The 12366-nt window shown below is 40.0% G+C and overlaps 1 protein-coding gene across 1 annotated transcript in view; it reads left to right on the plus strand.

Annotated features, from left to right (window-relative positions):
* LOC139184054 (adhesion G protein-coupled receptor E2-like) overlaps nt 1–12366 on the plus strand; it is a 1114856-nt gene that overhangs the window by 714532 nt on the left and 387958 nt on the right. The gene's annotated exons all lie outside the window — the stretch shown is intronic.

Consider the following 12366-nt stretch of genomic DNA (forward strand, 5'->3'; position numbering starts at 1 on the left):
AATGAATCTACCACAGGTATACATGTGTTCCCCATCCTGAACCCTCCTCCTTCCCCATACCATCCCTCTGGGTTGTCCCAGTGCACTAGCCCCAAGCATCCAGTATCGTGCATCGAACCTGGACTGGCATCTCGTTTCATACATGATATTTTACATGTTTCAATGCCATTCTCCCAAATCTTCCCACCCTCTCCCTCTCCCACAGAGTCCATAAGACTGTTCTATACATCACTGTCTCTTTTTCTGTCTCGTTCACAGGGTTATTGTTACCATCTTTCTAAATTCCATATATATGCATTAGTATACTGTATTGGTGTTTTTCCTTCTGGCTTACTTCACTCTGTATAATAGACTCCAGTTTCATCCACCTCATTAGAACTGATTCAAATGTATTCTTTTTAATGGCTGAGTAATACTCCATTGTGTATATGTACCACAGCTTTCTTATCCATTCATCTGCTGATGGGCATCTAGGTTGCTTGTCACATAAGTCAAAGTTGTTCAGCTGTGTCCAACTATTTGTGACCCCATGGGCTATACAGTCCATGGAATTCTCCAGGCCAGAATACTAGAGTGAGTGGCCTTTCCCAACTCCAGTGGGTCTTCTCAACCCAGGGATCAAACCCAGTTCTCCCACATAGAAGCAGATTCTTTATCAACTGTGCAACAACGGAAGCCCTTATCACATAAGTTAAGCAAAAAAAAAAAAAAGAAAAAAAAAGAAAGAAAGAAAGAAATAAAATCCTTTTTGACCACATTTCCACATGTGACTCTACTTAAATTTAATGAAAACATTCTACTTTTGAAACAATATGTGATGGGCAATGGAAAGAGTACTGCACAATAATGTGGAATGGAAGAGCTCATGGGCCAAGCAAAATTAACCCACCACCAACCATCAAAGAAGGTGATGCTGTGTATATGGTGGGATTGGAAGGGAGTCCTCTATTGTGAGGTCCTTCTCAAAAATCAAAAGATTAATTCCAACAAGTACTGCTCCCAATTAGACCAGCTGAAGGCAGCACTTGATGAATAACATCCAGAATTAGTGAGCAGAAAATGCATAATCTTCCATCAGGAAACCACAAGACTGCTTATTTCTTTGATGAACAGGAAAAAATTGTTACTTCTTGGCTAGGAAGTTCTGAGTCATCCACCATATTCACCATCATTGTACCTTCAAATTTCCATTCATTTCAGTCTTTACAAAATTCTCTTTATGGAGAAAAAAAATTTTTTTCCCTTCCCTGGAAGACTGCAAAAAGCACCTGGGGCAATTCTCTGTTCAAAAAGGTTTAACATTTTAGGAAGATGGAATTATGAAGTTGCCTGGAAAATGGCAGAAAGTAGTGGAACAAAACATTGAATATGCTGTCCAATAAAGTTCTTGGTGAAAAGGAAAAACATGTCTTTTATTTTACTTGAAAAAATGAAGGAACTTTTTTTTTTTTTGTCAGCACAATATGCACAGTTCTAATGAGAAACTCTTTCATGACTTTGAGAAGTGTATATTGAGAGTCAACATATTTCAAACACATACTGGGAATAAACAGAGATACAGAGAAACAAATCCCCCACATTCCAAGAAAGATGAAAGATAATATTCAAATAAATATATATAGACTATATCCACTGATGGCAGATTCTATGAAGAAAATAAAACCAGGTATAAAGGAAGGAGAGGCAAGAGGTGCTCTTCTGTACTGAGTGTTCAGGCAAGGCCAGCAAACAAGATGATGATTGAACAGATAGCTCAAGAAAGGATCTTCCCTGGTGGCTCAGATGGCAAAGCATCTGTCTATAATGCAGGAGACCAGGGTTTGATCCCTGGGTGAGGCAGATCCCCTGGAGAAGGAAATGGCAACCCACTCCAGTACTCTTGCCTGGAAAATCCCATGGTCTGAGGAGCCTGGTAGGCTACAGTTCATGGGGTCGCAAAGAGTCAGACATGACTGAGAGACTTCACTTTCACTTTCAGCTCAAGAAAGAGAGAGAAGGATCTAGAGGGATCAGAAAAAATGTGTGCCTGGCACAGGGAATGGGCTTTCCTGGTGGCTCAAATGGTAAAGAATCTGCCTGCTAATGTAGGAGTCACTGGCTCAATCTCTGGGTTGGCAAGCTCCTCTGGAGAAAAAAATGGTAACCAGTTCCAGCATTCTTGCCTGGGAAATCCCATGGACAGAGGAGCCTGGTAGGCTACAGAGCATGGAGTTGCAAAAGAGTCAGACATGATTTAGCGAGTAACAAAAACAAATACACGAGTCCAAGTGCCTCTGTTTTAGGAACTTCTCTCACTCCACAGGCACAGGTTTGCAGACACACCATGGTCTCCTGGGCTGTGTTTCTATCATGAATTTCACTCCCAGAACCACCCTCCTTAAGCCATTGGGGATGACAATTCAAGCTGGTCAGATCAGATTAGCTTTCTCCTAAAGAATGTGGAAAACCCAGAAATTCCAGTTTATAAGCTTCCAAGAGAAGAATAGATTTGAGGTTCCTTTTTGCTATGGCCACTTTCTGCCCTGTTTTTAAAGAAATAAAAAAGTTATGGGAGAGGGATAGAGAGGGGGAAAAAATGAAGGAAAAATATCTAATAAGCTCAAATGGCCCCTGAGACAATGTGATGAAGAAAAGCTTTCTTAGTTGGGCAGCCTTCCAACTTCAGCTACATTCTTTGGTGCCACAAAAAAATCATAAACATAAATACCTTTCTGTTTTCCCCAAGGACAGAAACAGTGATATCTGTATGATGTGAGAAACCATAGCATATGTAGTCTAATATGTCTCATCTTAAAACAAAAAGAAATGTCCTTATTTCACTGGATATCCCTCTCAGGTAATAACCTATTTGTCTAGTCCTGTAATTTATTGTATTATGAACATTCATTGGAAACATTGATACTGAAGCTAAAGCTCCCATACTTTGGCCACCTTTTGGAAAAGACCCTGAAAAATTGTGGAGAAGGGGGAGACAGATGATGAGATAGTTGGATGACATCACTAATTTAATGGACATGAGTTTGACCAAACTAGGGGAGATAGCAATGGACAGAGAAGCCAGGCGTGCTGAAGTTCATGGGGTGGCAAAGAGCTGGACCAGACTTAGTGACTGAACAGCAACAACTACTTTCATTGGAAGCAATTTATAGCTCCCATTCTTTCTTCCACTGGGCTTCCACTAGCACACTTTAATTGTCAACATTGGCAATTGAGTTTCTAAATGCAATGTTCCTTTGTCAGCATCATAAATAAATGCATTATTAAGAAAGCCAGCAAACAACCTGAGTGATCTCTGGCCTCTGGGCTATGCTGTATTGGCTCTTAGGTGACCTCTGGGACAAGTTCACGGCTTCCTTGCTCTCCGGTCCTCTCCTGAAGTGCCTATTAAGCTCTCAGACTCACCTGCATGGAGACTCTGGGAAGAAGCTTTTGGTGTGGAAGTCAAAATTCCTTCATAAATGATTGCCAATGGAGATAGGTTTTGTTCCCAAACCACACAATAGGGAAGAGGATCAAGCACTGATCACCCAGCTAGACTTAGGACTGCAAAGGCAGCAACCACATTCTGTCCAAAGTTGCACAAGCTGAGGGACTATAGCCAAGGAGGTATTTACATCTTTCTATATCAGCTCATTAGTCATGTTTTCCTCTTGTTACTCCAACCTCCAAGTACATGATTTCCCTTGGGGATGCTGATATGGACATAATGAATATTTTTTATTGCTTCTCCATTCCTAGCAGACTGCATTACATTAGATGAATCCAGTTTTCATCACTCCTTCTCCTTTATCTCTCCTTCTTCCAAAGCTCTGACTCCCAGCACTTCATCACATCCCTGAGTTCAAATATTCTCAAAAGTATAATATTGAAGGTTTGTCTTGACCAGGTACCTTGGTTCTTCAATGCTTTGATTTGTGGTGGAACACAACCTCTGAAATATCTGAATGTGACTATTCCCACTCATCCTAGAGGGGGATAATTTTACTCCTTTAATAAAAGTATTGGGTATTATAATCATTGGTTTCATGAAAGTTTTGCAGTTCCAATACGGATTCCCTGCTTATATCAGAAGTTAAGAGCTGTCATTTATCCTTCTTTATAAAATATTTGTAACTATTGAAGACCTTTATAGATACTCTTATGCACTACTAACCTACATACTATAGAGACCGTCAAATTTAATTTTTAAAACACTTTGTTCTATGAGTTAGAACTTATATGAATTTCATTCTCCATTGTAGAGATGGAACTCAGAGGGATTTAATGTTCTGCTTAAAGGCACATACCAAGTGAGGGATGAAACCTTGAAGATACTTCCAGTTTTCAGATTCTGGGCAGAGGTTCTTAACCATAGATGATTTTTCTCCTAGGAATATCTGGCAATGTTTAAAGGGATGCTCACTCTGGGAAATCTCATGGACAGAGGATCCTAGTGGGCTATAGTCCATGGGGTTGCAAAGATTCAGACATAACTGAGCGACTAAACAGCAGCAAAGGGATTCTGTTAATCTCTTATATACTACAAGATAGAGTCCAATAAAAGTAATTGTACTGTCCCAAATACCAACAGTAAGAAGGTAAGAAAAGTTATTTTGGACCAGAACTTCTACAAGTTCATTTTGCATAAAAATCACCAAGGTCTGTGGTTGAAATGCAAAATCTGTTTCATGAGGACTCTAATTGGCCCATGGAATGGATTTCAAATAAGCTCTTAGTTATTGAAACTGCAAGTATTGGTCTGTGGACGACAGTTTGGGCATCAAGGCAGCACTCCTATGTTAGGGTCAAGTGTATATAGCTTTAGTCTACTCCACAGAGGCTCTTTTATGTATGTAATTTTGAAAAAAAAATTCACTCATTTTATAGGTGGCAGTGAATTATGTGGCAGATCTTTTAAATATAAGAGCTCTTGAGTATCATAAATAAAATATACATATTAAGAAGAGTTTGTGATAGAGAAAATAAAGGACTCCAAAAGACATCACATTCTAAACCAAATAACTTTCTAATATATTAGTTTACATAGCAGGATAATTAAGACAGTAGATGGAATATAGCTACTAGTAATGTGTCTTAGTGATCTCTGTTCTTTTCCAAGGCAAACCATTCAATATCACAGAAATGCAAGTCTATGCCCAAACCAGTAACTCTGAAGAAGCTGAAGTTGAATGGTTCTGTGAAGACCTACAAGACCTTTTAGAAGGAACACCCAAAAAAGATATCCTTTTCATTATAGGGAACTGGAATGCAAAAGTAGGAAGTCAAGAAACACCTGGAGTAACAGGCAAATTTGGCCTTGGAATACAGAATGAAGCAGGGCAAAAGCTAATAGAGTTTGCCAAGAAAATGCACAGGTCATAGCAAACACTCTCTTCCAACAACACAAGAGAAGACTCTACACCTGGACATCACCAGATGGTCAACACCAAAATCAAATTGATTATATCCTTTGCAGCCAAAGATGGAGAAGCTCTATACAGTCAGCAAAAACAAGACCAGGAGCTGACTGTGGCTCAGACCATGAACTCCTTATTACCAAATTCAGACTTAAATTGAAGAAAGTAGGGAAAAGCACTAGACCATTCAGGTATGACCTAAATCAAATCCCTTATGATTATACAGTGGAAGTGAGAAATGGATTTAAGGGACTAGATCTGATAGATAGAGTGCCTGATGAACTATGGACTGAGGTTCGTGACATTGTACAGGAGACAGGGATCAAGACCATCCCTATGGAAAAGAAATGCAAAAAAGCAAAATGGCTGTCTTGGGAGGACTTATAAATAGCTGTGAAGAGAAGAGAAATGAAAAGCAAAGGAGAAAAGGAAAGATATAAACATCTGAATGCAGAGTTCCAAAGAATAGCAAGAAGAGATAAGAAAGCCTTCCTGAGCGACCAATGCAAAGAAATAGAGGACAACAACAGAATGGGAAAGACTACAGATCTCTTCAAGAAAATTAGAGATACCAAAGGGACATTTCATGCAAAGATGGGCTTGATAAAGGACAGAAATGGTATGGACCTAACAGAAGCAGAAGATATTAAGAAGAGGTGGCAAGAATACACAGAAGAACTGTACAAAATAGATCTTCATGACCCAGATAATCACGATAGTGTGATCACTCACCTAGAGCCAGACATCCTGGAAAGTGAAGTCAAGTGGGCCTTAGGAAGCATCACTACGAACAAAGCTAGTGGAGGTGATGGAATTCCAGTTGAGGTCTTTCAAATCCTGAAAGATGATGCTGTGAAAGTGCTGCACTCAATATGCCAGCAAATTTGGAAAACTCAGCAGTGACCACAGGACTGGAAAAGGTCAGTTTTCATTCCAATCCCAAAGAAAGGTAATGCCAAAGAATGCTCAAACTACTGCACAATTGCACTCATCTCACATGCTAATAAAATAATGCTCAAAATTCTCCAAGCTAGGCTTCAGCAATAAGTGAACTGTGAACCTCCAGATGTTCAAACTGGTTTTAGAAAAGGCAGAGGAACCAGAGGTCAAATTGCGAACATCTGCTGGATCATGGAAAAAGCAACAGAGTTCCAGAAAAATATATATTTCTGCATTATTGACTATGGCAAAGCCTTTGACTGTGTGGATCACAATATACTTTGGAAGATTCTGAAAGAGATGGGAATACCAGACCACCTGACCAGCCTCTTGAGAAACCTATATGCCGGTCAGGAAGCAACAGTTAGAATTGGGCATGGAACAATAGACTGGTTCCAAATACGAAAAGAAGTACGTCAAAGCTGTATATTATCACCCTGCTTATTTAACTTATATGCAGAGTACATCATGAGAAACGCTGGGCTGGAAGAAGCACAAGCTGGATCAGGATTGCTGGGAGAAAAATCAATAACCTCAGATATGCAGATGACACCACTCTTATGGCAGAAAGTGAAGAGGAACTAGTAGTCTCTTGATGAAATTGAAAGTGGAGAGTGAAAAAGTTGGCTTAAAGCTCAACATTCAGAAAACTACGATCATGGCATCTGGTCCCATCACTTCATGGGAAATAGATGAGGAAACAGTGGAAACAGTGTCAGACTTAATTTTTTTGGGCTCCAAAATCATGACAGATGGTGATTGCAGCCATGAAATTAAAAGACGCTTACTCCTTGGAAGAAAAGTTATTACCAATCGAGACAGCATATTCAAAAGCAGAGACATTACTTTGCCAACAAAGGTCCATCTAGTCAAGGTTATGGTTTTTCCTGTGGTCATGTATGGATGTGAGAGTTAGACTGTGAAGAAGGCTGAGCGCCAAAGAATTGATGCTTTTGAACTGTGGTGTTGGAGAAGACTCTTGAGAGTCCCTTGGACTGCAAGGAGATCCAACCAGTCCATTGTGAAGGAGATCAGCCCTGGGATTTCTTTGGAAGGAATGATGCTAAAGCTGAAACTCCAGTACTTTGGCCACCTCATGCGAAGAGTTGACTCATTGGAAAAGACTCTGATGCTGGGAGGGTTTGGGGGCAGGATGAGAAGGGGACGACAGAGGATGAGATGGCTGGATGGCATCACTGACTCGATGGATGTGAGTCTGAATGAACTCCGGGAGTTGGTGAATGGACAGAGAGGCCTGCCATGCTGCGATTCATGGGGTCACAAAGAGTCAGACACTACTGAGTGACTGAACTGAACCGAATGTATTTTAAGATATAAAAATTAGCCTGAATTTTCACTTTGGACTAGTGTAAGGACAATGACCCTCTAAGTGTGAATGAGAGGAAGAACTGGAGTCAGAGAAACATGTGAAGATGTTATGCTGCTGGCTTTGAAGATGGAGGAAGGATATAAGAATATATATCATTCCAGGATATATGGAATGCAGGTGGTCCCTGAAAATTGGAATAGGAGAAAGAATTATTCCTCACCTGGAACATCCTGAAAGATCCAAGCCCTCCAGATGTTTTGATTTAAACCCAATAAGACTCATTTCAAGACACAGTGTCAGAGGAAGCATACTGACTGAAACAGCCCACCCTGGCCAGGCTCTCTAGTAACCATTTGCATGACTTGTTTTACAACAGGAGGTCCTGGTAAGGAATACGGAATTAATAATCCACCACCAATTGGAAGAGTTCAGGAAAAGTCATAAGGAGATGCCACAAGTCTGTCCACCTCCCAGAATCCCTCTCGCTAGCATCCATCCTGGCTAAGTGATGCGTGCACCAGCAGGAAGGATTCTGAGTCAGAATGATTGGCCAAAGACAACCCAGAAATTAATCCCATTACCATAAAACCTGAGACTGTGAACCAAGTGGCAGAGCAGTCCTCCTAGGTTCTCTTAGCCTGCTGCTCTCTGCCCGGGTGCCTTCTTCCAGTAAAGTCTCTTACTTTGTCAGCACGTGTCTCCTTAGACAATTCTTTTCCAAGTCTTAGACAAGAGCCCACTCTTGGGGAGCTGGAGGGGTGCCCCTGCTTCCTACAACAATGTGTGAGTCTGTTTAGTTGAAAGAGGGATGTTCACGAATGCACATACATGTATATATACACACTCCTTACTCCTGAAGGTTTTCTTTGGACTCAAAATATATCCACCATTTCATGTATTTCACAACTTTCATCTGAATTAAGTTGTATTATCCCATACTGCCTTCAGAAATAAGGGTCTTATTCCCAGGTGGATTACATTTTAACAATTATTTGAGAAAGCAGTTCAAACTTATTCAGTATCTTCTTCAGTTGCATACAAATGAATCCATATATTATGTATTATCAGTTTTGTAAGAATCCTTTAATTTGGCAGATTGTACATTTTTTTTTCAAGCACAGAGAGTCAGTGTTTTTATTTTTTTTTTCACTGTTACATTATGTGAAGATTACTGAATATGATTGTACTCTTGTAAATTAATTAAAATTAAAATTTTAGTGTTCATGAGTCAGGTCATATCTATATATAGCTGATTCACTCCAGACACTGCTAGAAGAGTCACCTTATAACTGTTGCAGGAAGGGGGACCCCTTCCAGGGCCCCTGAAACTGGACTATTGTCTAACACTCAGAAATGAATTGTCCAAGGAGATTTTATTGGGAAAGGGTGGCCAGGTGGAGAGTACTAGGGTAAGGGAACCTAGGAGAACTGCTGTGCCACTGGCTCTCTGGTTTTATGGTGATGGGATTAGTTTCTGGGTTGTCTTTAGACAATCATTCTCACTCAGAGTCCTTCTGGGTGATGCCCGCCTTATTCAGCCAAGATGGATGCTAGTGAGGATTCTGGGAGGTGGTCAGATATGTAGTGTCTCCTTTTGACCTTCCCCAAACTCTTCCGGTTCATGACGGCTTATTAGTTCCATGTTCCTTCCCAGGACCTCCTGTCTTAAAACAACTCATGCCAATGGTTACTGTGGTGCCTAGCCAGAGTGGGAGGTTTCCTAACATAACTATGAAGAAAGAAAAGTGTTATATATTGATAGAGAAATAGTGAAATTAAGCCAATTTAAATTTGTAAACTATTTCTCCCATAAAGGGTTAACATACATATATAAATGGAGTAAACATCATATACTGGTTGAAGAAAGGAGAAGAGTACAGATGCAACATCATGCATAAGCTTCAGAAACAAATGACAGCTGAATTAGATCTATGGGCAGCCCAGAAGAGGTTGGAAAAATCTCACCAAACAATCACTGGATTGGTAATGGAACTATCATAAAATAAGTGTTTTTAAGTTAGCTTCTTATGCAGTAAGAGCCAACCAATAGAACTAATAGAGTTGTTTTAGAACTATCATAATATAAGTGTTTTTAAGTTAGCTTCTTATGCAGTAAGAGCCAACCAATAAAAGCTAACAGAACTGAGGAATGTTAGATAAATTAAATAGACTTGTTTAGGCTTCAGGGGCAAAACAGAGCAGGCCTCTGACCTTGCTTCTAACCTGCCTGGACACTGACCTGAATATGGGTGACTGTGAATGACTGCTTACTGTGAGTGCAAGACTTGCAGCACCTTAGATGAGATGGGGGAGGAATCTTGAGACTGTTGAGCGCCTGGAGATGGTCTGGCCAACAGGCCCCAGGCTTAACCACTTTTCAAGTTTCACATGACAAAACCAACAGCATAAACATGAAATCAGAGGTGCAATTTGCTCACACACTAATGATGATATTAGTTTGAGTCCTGGGATTATATCTGGGAACCCCAAACTGCAATCTTTGAAGTCTCACCTATAGATAGGACACACTGCCTGGAAACCTTTTCGATGGGGACTCCAGATGAGCTGTGTCACGGGACTTCTCAGTGCTGTTTGAGTCTGGATGCATCCACTGCTGTTTCTACTTTTCTTTTAATGTTAATATATTAAAAGTAAGCTAGATAATTCTCTAATAAATATTGGTAATATTTACTTGGGTATAATGAGTGGCTTATTTTGTTAACAAATCCTTTGAACCTGAGACAAAAGTGAAAACTTCTGGAAAAACCAGGAAATTATAATAATTTGTTTTATATCATTCTAAGTATTTTTATTGATATTTGAAGATAAAATTCGTGGTTAAATACAGATAATTGTGTTTATGAGAGACTCTGTGGAAGTTCCCTCCAGGAAATCATAAGAAGTCAAAAGGACATGTGCCTCTCTGTACAAAATGCTGACCTGAGTCACATGTACAGACATAAATTGAAGCTCTCTAATGAGTCATTCTTTGATCATGAGGATAAATGGATATTACATATGATTATGTAGGTGCTCAGTCATGTCTGACTCTTCATGACCCCACGGACTGTAGCCCACCAGCCTCCTCTGTTCACGGAATTCTCCAGGCAAGAATACAGGAGTGGGTTTCCATTTCCTCCTCCAGGTGAACTTCCCGAACCAGGGATCAACCCAGGTCTCCCACATTACAGGCAGATTCTTTACTGTCTGAGCCACCAGGGAGGCCCACTTCCTATTCATGGTTATTAAAAAATTGAAAAGAGGATATATTTTGTTTAAAGCAGTAGAAAGAGTCATTTCTATGCAGCACTGGAAGTTTGCAAACAGATACAAGTAGATACTTCAATTTAAAAAGTGTTAACAGTTTTTGTAAAGTGTAAACCAGCCAATCCTTCACCCTACTGAAATAAGATTTGTTCCCATAGACACCAAAACCCATACTTCAATGAACAGATATAGAAAATGAAAAATGATATATTTTGCTCAGAAATATAAAATGTAAATTAAAATTTTATCATTTTTAACATTTTCCCTGATTCAAAGGTAATACTAAGTGAATCTATTTGAATTTGGACCCTGACTAGGCCCTCTAGTAACCATTTGCATAAGTTGTTTTACAACAGGTGACTCCTGTTGTAGACTGCACTTGGAGTCACATAGTTGATAATCATTGTCCCACTGACTAGGGTAGGCACTGTGAACACAAATGAATGAGAGAACATACTAAAATGAAGAATAAAACTGAATAACCACCAATGTAAAAAAAAAATAACTTAAGTACTCCATTTTTAAGAAGGGCAGTTAAGACAGTGATTAACATAGGGACGATGTACACAGAAGTGAAAACAGTGGTATCAGCTTTCCTCTATCACAAAACTTTATGTCTTGCCCCAGCTATTAGGTGTAGTGTTTTTCCATATGAATAATGTAACTTGTGACTATTCTTTCAGTAATACAAAATAAAAATTACTTGGAATAATGTCTGTCACTTGAGAAGAAGTTATTCTTTAGAAATATATGTTCAGTTCAGTTCACTCGCTCAGTCATGTCCGACTATTTGCGACCCCATGAATCGCAGCATGTCAGGCCTCCCTGTCCATCACCAACTCCCAGAGTTCAATCAGACTCACGTCCATCGAGTCAGTGATGACATCCAGCCATCTCATTCTCTGACATCCCCTTTTCCTCCTGCCCTCAATCCCTCCCAGCATCAGAGTCTTTACCAATGAGTCAACTCTTCGCATGAGGTGGCCAAAGTACTGGAGTTTCAGCTTTAGCATCATTCCTTCCAAAGAACACCCAGGGCTGATCTCCTTCAGAATGGACTAGTTGGATCTCCTTGCAGTCCAAGGGACTCTCAAGAGTCTTCTCCAACACCACAGTTCAAAAGCATCAATTCTTCAGCACTCAGCTTTCTGCACAGTCCAACTCTCACATCCATACATGAGCACTGGAAAAACCATAGCCTTGACTAGACAGACATTTGTTGGCAAAGTAATATCTCTGCTTTTCAGTATGCTATCTCTGTTGGTCATAACTTTTCTTCTAAGGAGCAAGCGTCTTTTAATTTCATGGCTGCAATCACCATCTTCAGTGATTTTGGAGCCCCCCAAAAATAAAGTCTGTCACTGTTTTCACTGTTTTCCCATCTATTTCCCATGAAGTGATGGGACCAAATGCCATGATCGTAGTTTTCTGAAT

This window comes from Bos indicus, chromosome 7 (assembly GCF_029378745.1).
Source record: "Bos indicus isolate NIAB-ARS_2022 breed Sahiwal x Tharparkar chromosome 7, NIAB-ARS_B.indTharparkar_mat_pri_1.0, whole genome shotgun sequence".
In the NCBI taxonomy this organism is placed as follows: domain Eukaryota; kingdom Metazoa; phylum Chordata; class Mammalia; order Artiodactyla; family Bovidae; genus Bos; species Bos indicus.